The sequence below is a fragment of the Pleurodeles waltl genome, chromosome 4_2, assembly GCF_031143425.1.
Source record: "Pleurodeles waltl isolate 20211129_DDA chromosome 4_2, aPleWal1.hap1.20221129, whole genome shotgun sequence".
NCBI classification, from domain to species: Eukaryota; Metazoa; Chordata; class Amphibia; order Caudata; family Salamandridae; genus Pleurodeles; species Pleurodeles waltl.
The window spans coordinates 391,951,211-391,965,860 of NC_090443.1; positions in this window are offsets into that span (position 1 = coordinate 391,951,211).

A 14,650-nucleotide genomic window follows, 5' to 3' on the forward strand; every position below is an offset into this window, starting at 1 on the left:
GGTATAGATAGTATAAACAGCATCTCTGCTGGTGATATTTAAGTGGCAAGGCACAAAACAAAACTGCAGAAGTGAGTGGTCAGTGGATCATGTGGCTCATGTTTATGTGTTCGCCTATGATAGAATCTGCACAGGGTTTTGCCTCGCAACATCTTTAGCATACCGGTGTGTGGAGTAAATGGATGCATGGTGGGGAGTTAGATATATATATAGCAGGTTAGGTGGATGCGTAATACAGAAAGATCAAAGTGAAGGGGTGCATGAGTGATTTTGATGTTGAGACCTTTGCCTGCATAAATCAAAAACCTATCATTTATCTATGTGGATCATAATAAAGAGGCCTGGTTTCCCAACTAAATAAACAGTCAAATATACATAGTGCAGATATAGACCAACTACTTTCCTGTCTATTTCCCAAACAACTTTACAAGGACATGTTCCACTCTTGCATAATGTATTAAGTAATACATTTGTTTGCTGCAACACCCACATCTATTTACTGAAGTCATTAAATCATAGTAATCAGCTTACAAGAGTTAATCATTTTATCTGTTATTACTAATCACATTCTGCACTTTTGTGTTAGCACATTTATTGGTCTACCACATTCTTCACAATATAGGGGCACCCACAGAAAAGATACAAATCAGAGATACCAAAAGCCATACAATAAATAACTTTGAAGGACCCTCATTCTTTTTCTAGTATAAATGCCATGCATCCTAAGAATACAGGACCACTTAAATATGACACTCTGCATTGCACTTTCCACACCAATCAGCGTAGCACAAAACAAAATCAGATTGCATAAAACACCCCAAATGATGAGTGAATATACTGCATAGCACAACTTTGCAAATTGAATCACCTTAATATACTTCATGTTGCATGTCTGACAGTAAGAAGGATTTAAATTGTCTTTATGTTTTTTTAATAAAGGTGAGGTGGTTAGTGTTAGTGCCAATAGTCAGTGGAGTGTGGTGCAATTAACCATGGATCTGCAAAGGGTATGCCTCCTTTGGAGGGGCAGCATGGGCTCAGGATCGGAAGCATATTTTTGCCAGAGAAGCTTAAGGGATATCCTGCGATGTAGTATGTTGTTACTGAGATATTTTGGTCATTTCCCTGCATGGATTATTGCAAGAGAGTGAGAGTCTTACGGTTGATTCAGCTCTGATGGGGAGTCCTGATGATTATTTTAGGGCAAATGAGACTTAGTTGGTCATTACAACCCTGGTGGCCGGTGTTAAAGCGGCGCTAAGACCGCTAACAGGCCGGCGGCAAAAAGGTGGAATCACGACCGTGGAGGAAACCGCCAACAAAGATAGCCACTTTAACACTCCGACCGCCATGGCGGTACAAACAGCTTGGCGGTCACCGCCAACAGACAGGCGGAGGACAATGTACCGCCCACAGTATCACAACCTACCAATCCGCCACCTTTTCCGGGGCGGATTCACCGTGAACAAAAACACGTCGGAAACAGGACTACGAAGGGAAAACGCTCACCTCTACACACCCCACGAGGAATCCGGACACCATGGAACCCAAACTCCACATCCTGCCAGCCCTTATCTTCTTGCTCCTCTACCAGGAGCATGAACGCCAGCGGCGAAGACAACAGTGAGTACTGCACCTACGACACAGGGGAGGGGAGGGAAAAAACAGGGACACACACATGCAACACGCAACACCCCCACCCCTACCCTCACCCACTACAACACACACACTAATACAGCATGATACATTACAGTTACACCCACCTAACCCCCCCAAGGACGAATGCAAGGACAAAAGGAAATGAGTGTAACCATTGTAATATATCAAAATAGAGTAAGCAAAAATATATATATACACTATAAACAAAATATACACCAAGAATAGTAGTCCAGGTAGTGCTCCATTGAAGTCCGTGGAACACTGGGCCCACACGGTATTGGCGAGGCCCACACCCAATCCCCGAAATGACGGAGAGAACACTGCAGGGGCATCAGATAGCAATAAAACAGGCACCTCGGGGAAGGGAAGGGGGGGGGCACCTCAGCCAGTTGAGTGCACGACGCCAAATCCACGAGGGGGCCACATGCCCACTGTTCCATCCTGGGGAGTGCAAAGCCACAGTCTCTCAAGTCTCTACAGTGGGTGGGTTGCCCACTGTTCTATCCTGGGAGTGCAAAGCCACAGTCTCTCAAGTCTCTACAGTGGGTGGTTTTCCCACTGTTCCATCCTGGGGAGTGCAAAGCCACAGTCTCTCAAGTCTCTACAGTGGGTGGTTTGCCCACTGTTCCATCCTGGGGAGTGCAAAGTCACAGTCTCTCAAGTCTCTACAGTGGGTGGTTTGCCCACTGTTCCATCCTGGGGAGTGCAAAGCCACAGTCTCTCAAGTGGATAACGGTCTCCACTGGTTCTGGAGGGGGCTTTGTGCCCAGAGTGCTTCATCCTGCCAAGGAGAGAGGTATTGGATGTTTGTCTCCACTGGTTCTGGAGGGGGCTTTGTGCCCAGAGTGCTTCATCCTGCCAAGGACAGAGGTAGAAGATGTTTGTCTCCACTGGTTCTGGATGGGGCTTTGTGCCCAGAGTGCTTCATCCTGCCAAGGACAGAGGTAGTGGATGTTTGTCTCCACTGGTTCTGGAGGGGGCTTTGTGCCCAGAGTACTTCATCCTGCTCGTAATGGAGTGAGTAGCGTCAGTGCCCTTGGCGCTCATGGGCCAGAGGTGCTTTTTGCGGCGGTGTCATTGGCAGCGGTGCTTGTTGCGGCGGTGCCCTGTTCAGCGGTGCTTGTGGCAGAGGGGTCCTTTGCAGTGACTCAGCTTCTGGCGGTCATGTCTGGCCCAGCGGGGCTGGTGCTGGCGGTCCTTCATGGCCCAGCGGGGCTGGTGCTGGTGGTCCTTCATGGCCCAGCGAGGCTGGTGTTGGCGGTCCAGTCCTGGGCAGCAGGGCTGGTGCTGGCGGTGGCCTCCTAAGCAGCAGGGCTGGTGCTGGCCTCCTGGGCAGCGGGGCTGGTGCTGGGGGTGCCCTCCTGGGCAGAGGGAATGATGGCGGTGGCCTCCTGGGCAGCGGGGATGATGGCGGCCTTCTCCGCTGTGCTGCTCTTCCCAGACTTGCTGACTTTCTTGTGGGCCTTCCCCACCTTGAAAGGTGTTGCAGCTGCTGGCGGTCCTGTCCTGGGCAGCAGGGCCGGTGCTGGTGGTGGCCTCCTGAGCAGCAGGGCTGGTGCTGGCGGTGGCCTCCTGGGCAGCAGGGCTGGTGCTGGCCTCCTGGACAGCGGGGATGATGGCGGTGGCCTCATGGGCAGCGGGGATAATGGCGGTCTTCTCCGCCGTGCTTCTCTTCCCAGACTTGCTGACTTTCTTGTGGGCCTTCCCCACCTTGGAAGGTGTCACAGCTGACTCCACGCTCCCACCTGTACCCCTGGGAGCGGCTCTGGTGGCTGGAGTCAGTGCTGTGGCTCCGTGCCGCACTGGCTGCCCTGGTGGCCGGTGAACTCCAGATTCCGGTGACTACAGGCACCACTGGTCCCGGAGATGTTGTGGCTGAGGTGTTAGGTTGGAGAGTCGGGACTTAGGAGACAGACGGGGTGGGGGAGCTGAGGTAAAGAAGTCAAGGTTGGCCAGAAAAAGTTTCTTGGGAACACTGGGACGGGTAGCTGGAGGGGGTTTGGGAGTGGAGGAAACGGTTGTGGTTGTAGGAGGTGTTCGTTTCGTGACTTTGGGTGAAGGTGCATGCGCTGGAGGCTGTTGTGAGGTGGATGGCTGTTGGGTGGGTGTGTGCCTGCGTTTGTGTATCTTGTGAGGGGGCGTCACAGACACACTGGGAGAGGACACAGGGTACGTGTGGATGGTAGTGGGGTGGTGACTGCACGTGAACAGGGTGTTGTGGTGGGTGTGCTGGTGATGGAAGTAGTGGCTGTAGATGTAGTACATGCAGGTGAGAGTGGAGACGAGACAGGGAGGGAGGAGGGAGACGAGGAGGAGGGGGACACAGTGGAGGCAGTGGATGTTGGTGTGTCTGCATGTGTGTGATGCTTGCGTGAGTGCCTGTGGGATGTGTGGTGCTTATGTTTGCCAGAGCTTCCCTTGTGTGTTGAGGTGTGTGCATGCTGGTCTGAAGGTGTGCTTGGGATAGGCTGAGGTAGAGAGGATTGGGTTTGGGTGGAGGAAGTGGGAGGGGGGAGGCTAGAGACAGGGACAATTGCTGTCGTCAGTGCTGAGGCCAGAGTCTGAAAAGCTCGCTGAAGGGCCGCCTGATCAGAACGAATGCCCTCCCGGAATGCATTTGTTTGTTTCAACTGCCTTTCTACACCCTGGATGGCATTCAGAATGGTAGACTGCCCAACAGTGAGGGACCTGAGGTCGTCAATGGCCTCCTCACTGAGGGCAGCAAGGGTGACTGGGGCAGGGCCTGAGCTGCCTGGGGCGAAGGTGATGCCCACCCTCCTGGGTGAGCGGGCACGGGGCAAAGGCTGAGGGGGTGCTGGCAGGGAGGGTGGCGGCTGTACCTGTAGATGCAGGGGGCACAGATGTTGCCGCCACCACAAGGGAGCTCCCATCAGAGGACGAGTCCGTGTCACTGGTGTCAGCTCCTGTCCCCGTCGTGGCGCTCCACTCGCCCTCCATCCCACTGGTGAACTCCGAGTCCGTAGTGTCGCCCTCCATTGGGCCATGTGGGATGCAGCTCATGTGCCACTGCTCCTCCGCCTGATGATGCTAATGCACACAAGAACAGGGAGACCACAAAAAGGGGGGCTGGGGGGATGACAGAAGAAAGACATGTTGAGTGCATGCATTACCGCTACAGTTGGCGGACACGACAGACACAGAAGCCCCCTGCACTACGCCGTGCACTTGGGGTCCACTGTTCAATCCCTGGGACATGGCCCACAAGGCTATGGCCAACATCTGCACACATGGATGACACAGGAGACTGACTAGGTGAACTTGGCATTGTACATAGGTGGGGTGGGGTGGGGTGCCACAGGGTCTGCCAGAACATTAGATTAGGAAATAAACATGATCTTAAGGCAGTGATTGCTGAGTACTTACGCTATCCTAAAGTGGTGGAATTATTGTCAACCACCCATGACAAGGTCATTGAGGACAAAATCTTAGCAGCATGAGGTATCCCTGCCATTCTCAAATCTGACAATGGCCCGCCATTCAATAGTTCAGAATTCAGAGTTTTTAATCAAACTAAACGTCAAACATCAAAAGAGAACACCCCTTTGGCCCCAAACCAATGACGTTGTTGAATAATTCATGAGTACCTTCAAGGGGGTAATTAAACAAGCTTCGATGGAGGGAATGGAGCTGAATGAAGCCCTTTGTCAAGCCCTCCATGCATATCGTTCAACTCCTCACTCAACTAGTGAGAGTCCTGCCACCTTGCTATTTGGGAGAGCCATCAGAACCAAATTACCACAGTGGACTGATCCTTAAATGCTGATAGGGTTCGTGTTCTGGACACTTCTCGAAAGTGCAAGATGAAACCATATGCCCATTGGCTTCGACGAGCTCAGGAAGAAGTGTTTGATGAAGGTGACTGGGTCCCTGACAAGCAGAAACAAAAGCAGACACTCTGTTTGCTGGCCATCCTATGAGGGGCTGAGGGTGGTGACATGCAAAGGACACATGGTGACAGAACATTGTCCCGGAAAGTTCATCACACAGGACTTGTTGCTCCTGCAATTATGGTGAGGCGACCCCGCCTGACAGCCTGGCTAGTGTAAGCGCCTCGACGACTCATTCAAGACATATGATACAACTATTGTTTGTACTTTTTATTTAACAAGGCGGAGAGGTAGTGTCGTGAGACAAGGTGCACTAGGACCCTTGTGGTTCTGGGTGGACCTAAGAGAGGGATCACATAACTGTTGGGAGGTGTCAAGATGTGGTTATTAACAGTTATGATATAATCACAATGTGTTCTCATATGCTGAGGAATAAAGACGTGTAATCTAGAGCACATGTGTGTTTTTTTGCATGCTCCCGGGCAGGGGAGGATGCTACAGTCCCTTTTATTATATATTGTAAGCAACAGGTATTGCAGACAGCTGTGCCATCAACCCATATCAAAAACTAAAGGAGGAAAGTGAGATGACATGCATGCTACAGTTGTCTGTGTGCCATCAGTTGGTCAGAGGTTGACTGAATCTTTCATCCTTCAAATGGTAATAAAACAAACACCATTCATCTCAGTTAATGACACCTGTAATTAGTGTAATTAAACATTTGGATACTAAGCATGCACCGATTACAGTTCTCCTTTTACACATAATTAATTTCTCCCTATTGACATAAGTTGTATAACCTGTTTTTCTTCCAGCGGCTGTATCTATGTTCTATGTATTCATTTATAGAATTAATACAGTACAGACCAAACCAGAGGCATAATTCAGCAAAGTTGATTTTTTTTACTTCAAAAACACTGTGTGATCAGAGATTCACAGAAAGGAAGTTAAGCAGTAGCAGTTAAGAAAACACAGTTTTCAGGGAAGACACGCCTGGAGTGAGTCATATAGAGCCATAATGCTGTTCACAAAGGAGAAAGTTCCTGAATTCTGGAGCTTGATTCACATATCTCAAAATAGAATAACCTTCTTTGTTAGAAATCCTTGTAGTGTACTTTGTATTTTAAATCCTGACTATTGTATTAGGTAAGTACAACTTTCATTTTCGTCCTAAATTTGATTGAGTATTTGATTTTCCATGCCTCTGCTTCAAACAGTATGTAAAAACATTCCTGTCTTGTTTTGCTATATGAATTGTATGTTACATATGAGAGTCACCCTCATGAAGGCAACAATAGGCATGCAAATAGTTATATGTTATTGGTCCCTTCCAGATTAGGTCTTTTGTTTGAGAACGAAGTTATTGTTGGTCAGCAAGTTATTGGGTCTATTTTTTTTCAGGTTTTGGATTCTGACTTTTACATTCACAGGACACCTTACAACATAGATAAATGACGTTCTGAATTTGCAGTTCAATATTTGTTTTTGTTTTTCTTGATTAATGGGGCATATTATTATTAAATGTATAGATACATCTGAAAATAATTGAAATAAACAAACAAATGATACGAGACCCAACTTTCCCCCCGCCACAGAAAGTGGCGTTAAAGCCTTAAAAACACCCTTGCATGTTACAGTGTTGCATGTACACAAATAAGATTCTAACACTTGAAAAAAATGGTGAGCTGTAATTAATTAATTGGAGCAACTTATTCATCCATAATTAATTTATAATAGATGTTTTGTTTACCCATACTCCTATACCCATTCACAGACTTAAGGGAATATGCACCAGTTTCTGTTGTACACATCTCCCTTAGTGCTGGATAACCACTGTTACAACTAAATAACTTCCACATATGTCTCCCAACTAATTCACAGGATTAGCCACCACCTGACGTTCTTATAAGATATTGTTGAAACACATTTTTGAATTCCATCCTCCTTTTGTTTTCACCATGGATGATGGGTGCCGCTGACAGTCCCACCTCACTGACATTTCAGAATCAGTACCTTTCTGCTTCTACTCAACCATTCTGCCATTGTAAATAAACAATATGGTTTGCTTAAACATTTATGTATTCCTCACTCTCCAGTACCTTTTTCTCTTGACTGAGTGTTGCTTACCTCTCAAAGCAGTCCACTCCTCTTCTCATCTGTGAGGAAATAGCTATCATGTTGCACAAGGTGTTGTCCATTTCATGGTTGGTGTTTGGAGTACAATGTGGTGTGCAACGCTATTGCTGAGCAGGCTTTGGGACACTGAGAAAAGAGAGTAACCAAGTTATTACCTAATTTTGGCAATGTTTGCGATTCTATAGATGAATCCTATTTTATCAATATAACCTGAATTCTGCTGGGAGGTATAGATAGTATAAACAACATCTTTGCTGGTGGTATTTAAGTGGCAAGGCACAAAACAAAACTGCAGAAGTGAGTGGTCAGTGGATCATGTGGCTCATGTTTATGTGTTCGCCTATGATAGAATCTGCACAGGGTTTTGCCTCGCAACATCTTTAGCATACCGGTGTGCGGAGTAAATGGATGCATGGTGGGGAGTTAGATATATAGCAGGTTAGGTGGATGCGTAATACAGAAAGATCAAAGTGAAGGGAAGCATGAGTGATTTTGATGTTGAGACTTTTGCTCGCATAAATCAAAAACCTATCATTTATCTATGTGGATCATAATAAAGAGGCCTGGTTTCCCAACTAAATAAACAGTCAAATATACATAGTGCCGATATAGATCAACTACTTTCCTGTCTATTTCCCAAACAACTTTACAAGGACATGTTCCACTCTTGCATAATGTATTAAGTAATACATTTGTTTGCTGCAACACCCACATCTATTTACTGAAGTCATTAAATCATAGTAATCAGCTTACAAGAGTTAATCATTTTATATGTTGTTACTAATCACATTCTGCACTTTTGTGTTAGCACATTTATTGGTCTACCACATTCTTCACAATATAGGGGCACCCACAGAAAAGATACAAATCAGAGATATCAAAAGCCATACAATAAATAACTTTGAAGGACCCTCATTCTTTTTCTAGTATAAATGCCATGCATCCTAAGAATACAGGACCACTTAAATATGACACTCGGCATTGCACTTTCCACACCAATCGGCATAGCACAAAACAAAATCAGATTGCATAAACACCCCAAATGATGAGTGAATATACTGCATAGCACAACTTTGCAAATTGTATCACCTTAATATACTTCATGTTGCATGTCTGACAGTAAGAAGGATTTAAATTGTCTTTATGTTTTTTTAATAAAGGCGAGGTGGTTAGTGTTAGTGCCAATAGCCAGTGGAGTGTGGTGCAATTAACCATGGATCTGCAAAGGGTATGCCTCCTTTGGAGGGGCAGCATGGGCTCAGGATCGGAAGCATATTTTTGCCAGAGAAGCTTAAGGGATATCCTGCTATGTAGTATTTTGTTACTGAGATATTTTGGTAATTTCCCTGCATGGATTATTGCAAGAGAGTGAGAGTCTTACGGTTGATTCGGCTCTGATGGGGAGTCATAATGATTATTTTAGGGCAAATGAGACTTAGGTGGTCATTACCACCCTGGTGGCCGGTGTTAAAGCGGCGGTAAGACCGCCAACAGGCCGGCGGAAAAAAAAGTGGAATCAGGACCGTGGAGGAAACCGCCAACAAAGATAGCCACTTTAACACTCCGACCGCCACGGCGGTACAAACAAACAGCTTGGCGGTCACCGCCAACAGACAGGCGGAGGACAATGTACCGCCCACAGTATCACAACCTACCAATCCACCACCTTTTCCGGGGCGGATTCACCGTGAACAAAATCACGGCGGAAACAGGACTTCGAAGGGAAAATGCTCACCTCTACACACCCCACGAGGAATCCGGACGCCATGGAACCTGAACTCCACATCCTGCCAGCCCTTATCTTCTTGCTCCTCTACCAGGAGCACGAACGCCTGCGGCGAAGACAACGGTGAGTACTGCACCTACGACACAGGGGAGGGGGAGGGAAAAAACAGGGACACACACACGCAACACCCCCACCCCTACCCTCACCCACTACAACACACACACTAATACAGCATGATACATTACAGTTACACCCCCTAAACCCTCCGGGAAGAATGCAAGGACAAAAGGAAATGAGTGTAACCATTGTAATATATTAAAATACAGTACGCAAATATATATATATATATATATACTATAAACAAAATATACACCAAGAATAGTAGTCCAGGTAGTGCTCCATTGAAGTCCGTGGAACACTGGGCCCACACGGTATTGGCGAGGCCCACACCCAATCCCCGAAATGACGTGGAGAACACTGCAGGGGCATCAGATAGCAATAAAACAGGCACTTCAGGAAGGGAATGGGGGGGCACCTCAGCAAGTTGAGTGTACGACGCCAAATCCACGAGGGGGCCACATGCCCACTGTTCCATCCTGGGGAGTGCAAAGCCACAGTCTCTCAAGTCTCTACAGTGGGTGGGTTGCCCACTGTTCCATCCTGGGAGTGCAAAGCCACAGTCTCTCAAGTCTCTACAGTGGGTGGTTTGCCCACTGTTCCATCCTGGGGAGTGCAAAGCCACAGTCTCTCAAGTCTCTACAGTGGGTGGTTTGCCCACTGTTCCATCCTGGGGAGTGCAAAGTCACAGTCTCTCAAGTCTCTACAGTGGGTGGTTTGCCCACTGTTCCATCCTGGGGAGTGCAAAGCCACAGTCTCTCAAGTGGATAACGGTCTCCACTGGTTCTGGAGGGGGCTTTGTGCCCAGAGTGCTTCATCCTGCCAAGGAGAGAGGTATTGGATGTTTGTCTCCACTGGTTCTGGAGGGGGCTTTGTGCCCAGAGTGCTTCATCCTGCCAAGGACAGAGGTAGAAGATGTTTGTCTCCACTGGTTCTGGATGGGGCTTTGTGCCCAGAGTGCTTCATCCTGCCAAGGACAGAGGTAGTGTATGTGAATCTCCACTGGTTCTGGAGGGGGCTTTTTGTTCCAGAGTGCTTCATCCTGCCAAGGACAGAGGTAGTGGATGTTTGTCTCCACTGGTTCTGGAGGGGGCTTTGTGCCCAGAGTACTTCATCCTGCTCGTGACGGACTGAGTTGCGTCAGTGCCCTTTGGCGCTCATGGGCCAGCAGTGCTTGTTGCGGTGGTGTCATTGGCAGCGGTGCTTGTTGCGGCGGTGCCCTGTTCAGCGGTGCTTGTGGCGGCGGTGCCCTGTTCAGCAGTGCTTGTGGCGGAGGGGTCCTTTGCATTGAGTCAGCTTCTGGCGGTCATGTCTGGCCCAGCGGGGCTGGTGCTGGTGGTCCTTCATGGCCCAGCGGGGCTGGTGCTGGTGGTCCTTCATGGCCCAGCGGGGCTGGTGCTGGCGGTCCTGTCCTGGGCAGCAGGGCTGGTGCTGGCGGTGGCCTCCTGAGCAGCAGGGCTGGTGCTGGCGGTGGCCTCCTGGGCAGCAGCGCTGGTGCTGGCCTCCTGGGCAGCGGGCTTGTGCTGGCGGTGGCCTCCTGAGCAGCAGGGCTGGTACTGGAGGTGGCCTCCTGGGCAGCAGGGCTGGTGCTGGCCTCCTGGGCAGCGGGGCTGGTGCTGGCAGTGGCCTCCTGGGCTGCGGGGATGATGGCGGTGGCCTCCTGGGCAGAGGGGATGATGGCAGTCTTCTCCGCTGTGCTGCTCTTCCCAGACTTGCTGACTTTCTTGTGGGCCTTCCCCACCTTGGAAGGTGTCGCAGCTGCTGGCGGTCCTGTCCTGGGCAGCAGGGCCGGTGCTGGTGGTGGCCTTCTGAGCAGCAGGGCTGGTGCTGGCGGTGGCCTCCTGGGCAGCAGGGCTGGTGCTGGCGGTGGCCTCCTGGGCAGCGGGGATGATGGTGGTCTTCTTCGCCGTGCTTCTCTTCCCAGACTTGCTGACTTTCTTGTGGGCCTTCCCCACCTTGGAAGGTGTCATAGCTGACTCCACGCTGCCACCTGTACCCCTGGGAGCGGCTCTGGTGGCTGGAGTCCGTGCTGTGGCTCCGTGCCACACTGGCTGCCCTGGTGGCCGGTGCACTCCAGATTCCGGTGACTACAGGCACCACTGGTCCCGGAGATGTGGCTGAGGTGCTAGGTTGGGACCTGGAGAGTCGGGCCTTAGGAGACGGACGGGGTGGGGGAGGGGAGGTAAAGAGGTCAAGGTTTGCCAGAAAAAGTTTCCTGGTAACACTGGGACTGGTAGCTGGAGGGGGTTTGGGAGTAGAGGAAATGGTTGTGGTTGTAGGAGGTGTTCGTTTGGTGACTTTGGGTGGAGGTGCATGCGCTGGAGGCTGTCGTGAGGTGGATGGCTGTTGGGTGGGTGTGTGCCTGCGTTTGTGTATCTTGTGAGGGGGTGTCACAGACACACTGGGAGAGGACACAGGGTACGTAAGAATGGTAGTGGGGGTGGTGACTGCACGTGAGCGGGGTGTGGTGGTGGGTGTGCTGGTGATGGAAGTAGTGGCTGTAGATGTAGTACATGCAGGTGTGAGTGGAGACGAGACAGGGAGGGAGGAGGGAGACGACGAGGAGGGGGACACAGTGGAGGCAGTGGATGTTGGTGTGTCTGCATGTGTGTGATGCTTGCGTGAGTGCCTGTGGGATGTGTGGTGCTTATGTTTGCCAGAGCTTCCCTTGTGTGTTGAGGTGTGTGCATGCTGGTCTGAAGGTGTGCTTGGGATAGGCTGAGGTAGAGAGGATTGGGTTTGGGTGGAGGAAGTGGGAGGGGGGAGGCTAGAGACAGGGACAATGGCTGCCATCAGTGCTGAGGCCAGAGTCTGAAAAGCTCACTGAAGGGCCGCCTGACCAGAATGAATGCCCTCCAGGAATGCATTTGTTTGTTGCAACTGCCTTTCTACACCCTGGATGGCATTCAGAATGGTAGACTGCCCAACAGTGAGGGACCTGAGGAGGTCAATGGCCTCCTCACTGAGGGCAGCAAGGGTGACTGGGGCAGGGCCTGAGCTGCCTGGGGCGAAGGTGATGCCCACCCTCCTGGGTGAGCGGGCACGGGGCAAAGGCTGAGGGGCTGCTGGGGGGGGTGCTGGCAGGGGGGGTGGCGGCTGTACCTGTAGATGCAGGGGGCACAGATGTTGCCGCCACCACAAGGGAGCTCCCATCAGAGGACGAGTCTGTGTCACTGGTGTCAGCTCCTGTCCCCGTCGTGGCACTCCCCTCGCCCTCCGTCCCACTGGTGAACTCCGAGTCCATAGTGTCGCCCTCCATTGGGCCATGTGGGATGCAGCTCATGTGCCACTGTTCCTCCGCCTGATGATGCTAATGCACACAAGAACAGGGAGACCACAAAAAGGGGGGGTGGAGAGTGACAGAAGAAAGACATGTTGAGTGCATGCATTACCGCTACCTTTGGCGGACACGACAGACACAGAAGCCCCCTGCACTACGCAGTGCACTTGGGGTCCACTGTTCAATCCCTGGGACATGGCCCACAAGGCTATGGCCGACATCTGCACACATGTATACACAGGAGACTGACTAGGTGAACTTGGCATTGTACACAGGTGGGGTGGGGTGGGGTGCCACTGGGTCTGCCAGAACATTAGATTAGGAAATAAACATGATCTTAAGGCAGTGATTGCTGAGTACTTACGCTATCCTAAAGTGGTGGAATTATTGTCAACCACCCATGACAAGGTCATTGAGGACAAAATCTTAGCAGCATGAGGTATCCCTGCCATTCTCAAATCTGACAATGGCCCAGAATTCAATAGTTCAGAATTCAGAGTTTTTAATCAAACTAAACGTCAAACATCAAAAGAGAACACCCCTTTGGCCCCAAACCAATGGCGTTGTTGAATAATTCATGAGTACCTTCAAGGGGGTAATTAAACAAGCATCGATGGAGGGAATGGAGCTGAATGAAGCCCTGTGTCAAGCCCTCCATGCATATCGCTCAACTCCTCACTCAACTAGTGAGAGTCCTGCCACCTTGCTATTTGGGAGAGCCATCAGAACCAAATTACCACAGTGGACTGATCATTAAATGCTGATAGGGTTCGTGTTCTGGACACTTCTCGAAAGTGCAAGATGAAAACATATGCCCATTGGCTTCGACGAGCTCAGGAAGAAGTGTTTGATGAAGGTGACTGGGTCCCTGACAAGCAGAAACAAAAGCAGACACTCTGTTTACTGCCCATCCTATGAGGGGCTGAGGGTGGTGACGTGCAAAGGACACATGGTGACAGAACATTGTCCCGGAAAGTTCATCACACAGGACTTGTCGCTCCTGCAATTATGGTGAGGCGACCCCGCCTGACAGCCTGGCTAGTGTAAGCGCCTCGACGACTCATTCAAGACATTTGATACAACTATTGTTTGTACTTTTTATTTAACAAGGCGGAGAGGTAGTGTCGTGAGACAAGGTGCGCTAGGACCCTTGTGGTTCTGGGTGGACCTAAGAGAGGGATCACATAACTGTTGGGAGGTGTCAAGATGTGGTTATTAACAGTTATGATGTAATCACAATGTGTTCTCATATGCTGAGAAATAAAGACGTGTAATCTAGAGCACATGTGTGTTTTTTTGCATGCTCCCGGGCAGCAGAGGATGCTACAGTCCCTTTTATTATATATTGTAAGCAACAGGTATTGCAGACAGCTGTGCCATCAACCCATATCAAAAACTAAAGGAGGAAAGTGAGATGACATGCATGCTACAGTTGTCTGTGTGCCATCAGTTGGTCAGAGGTTGACTGAATCTTTCCTCCTTCAAATGGTAATAAAACAAACACCATTCATCTCAGTTAATGACACCTGTAATTAGTGTAATTAAACATTTGGATACTAAGTATGGACCGATTACAGTTCTCCTTTTACACATAATTAATTTCTCGTTATTGACATAAGTTGTATAACCTGTTTTTCTTCCAGCGGCTGTATCTATGTTCTATGTATTCATTTATAGAATTAATACAGTACAGACCAAACCAGAGGCATAATTCAGCAAAGTTGATTTTTTTTACTTCAAAAACACTGTGTGATCAGAGATTCACAGAAAGGAAGTTAAGCAGTAGCAGTTAAGAAAACACAGTTTTCAGGGAAGACACGCCTCGAGTGAGTCATATAGAGCCATAATGCTGTTCACAAAGGAGAAAGTTCCTGAATTCTGGAG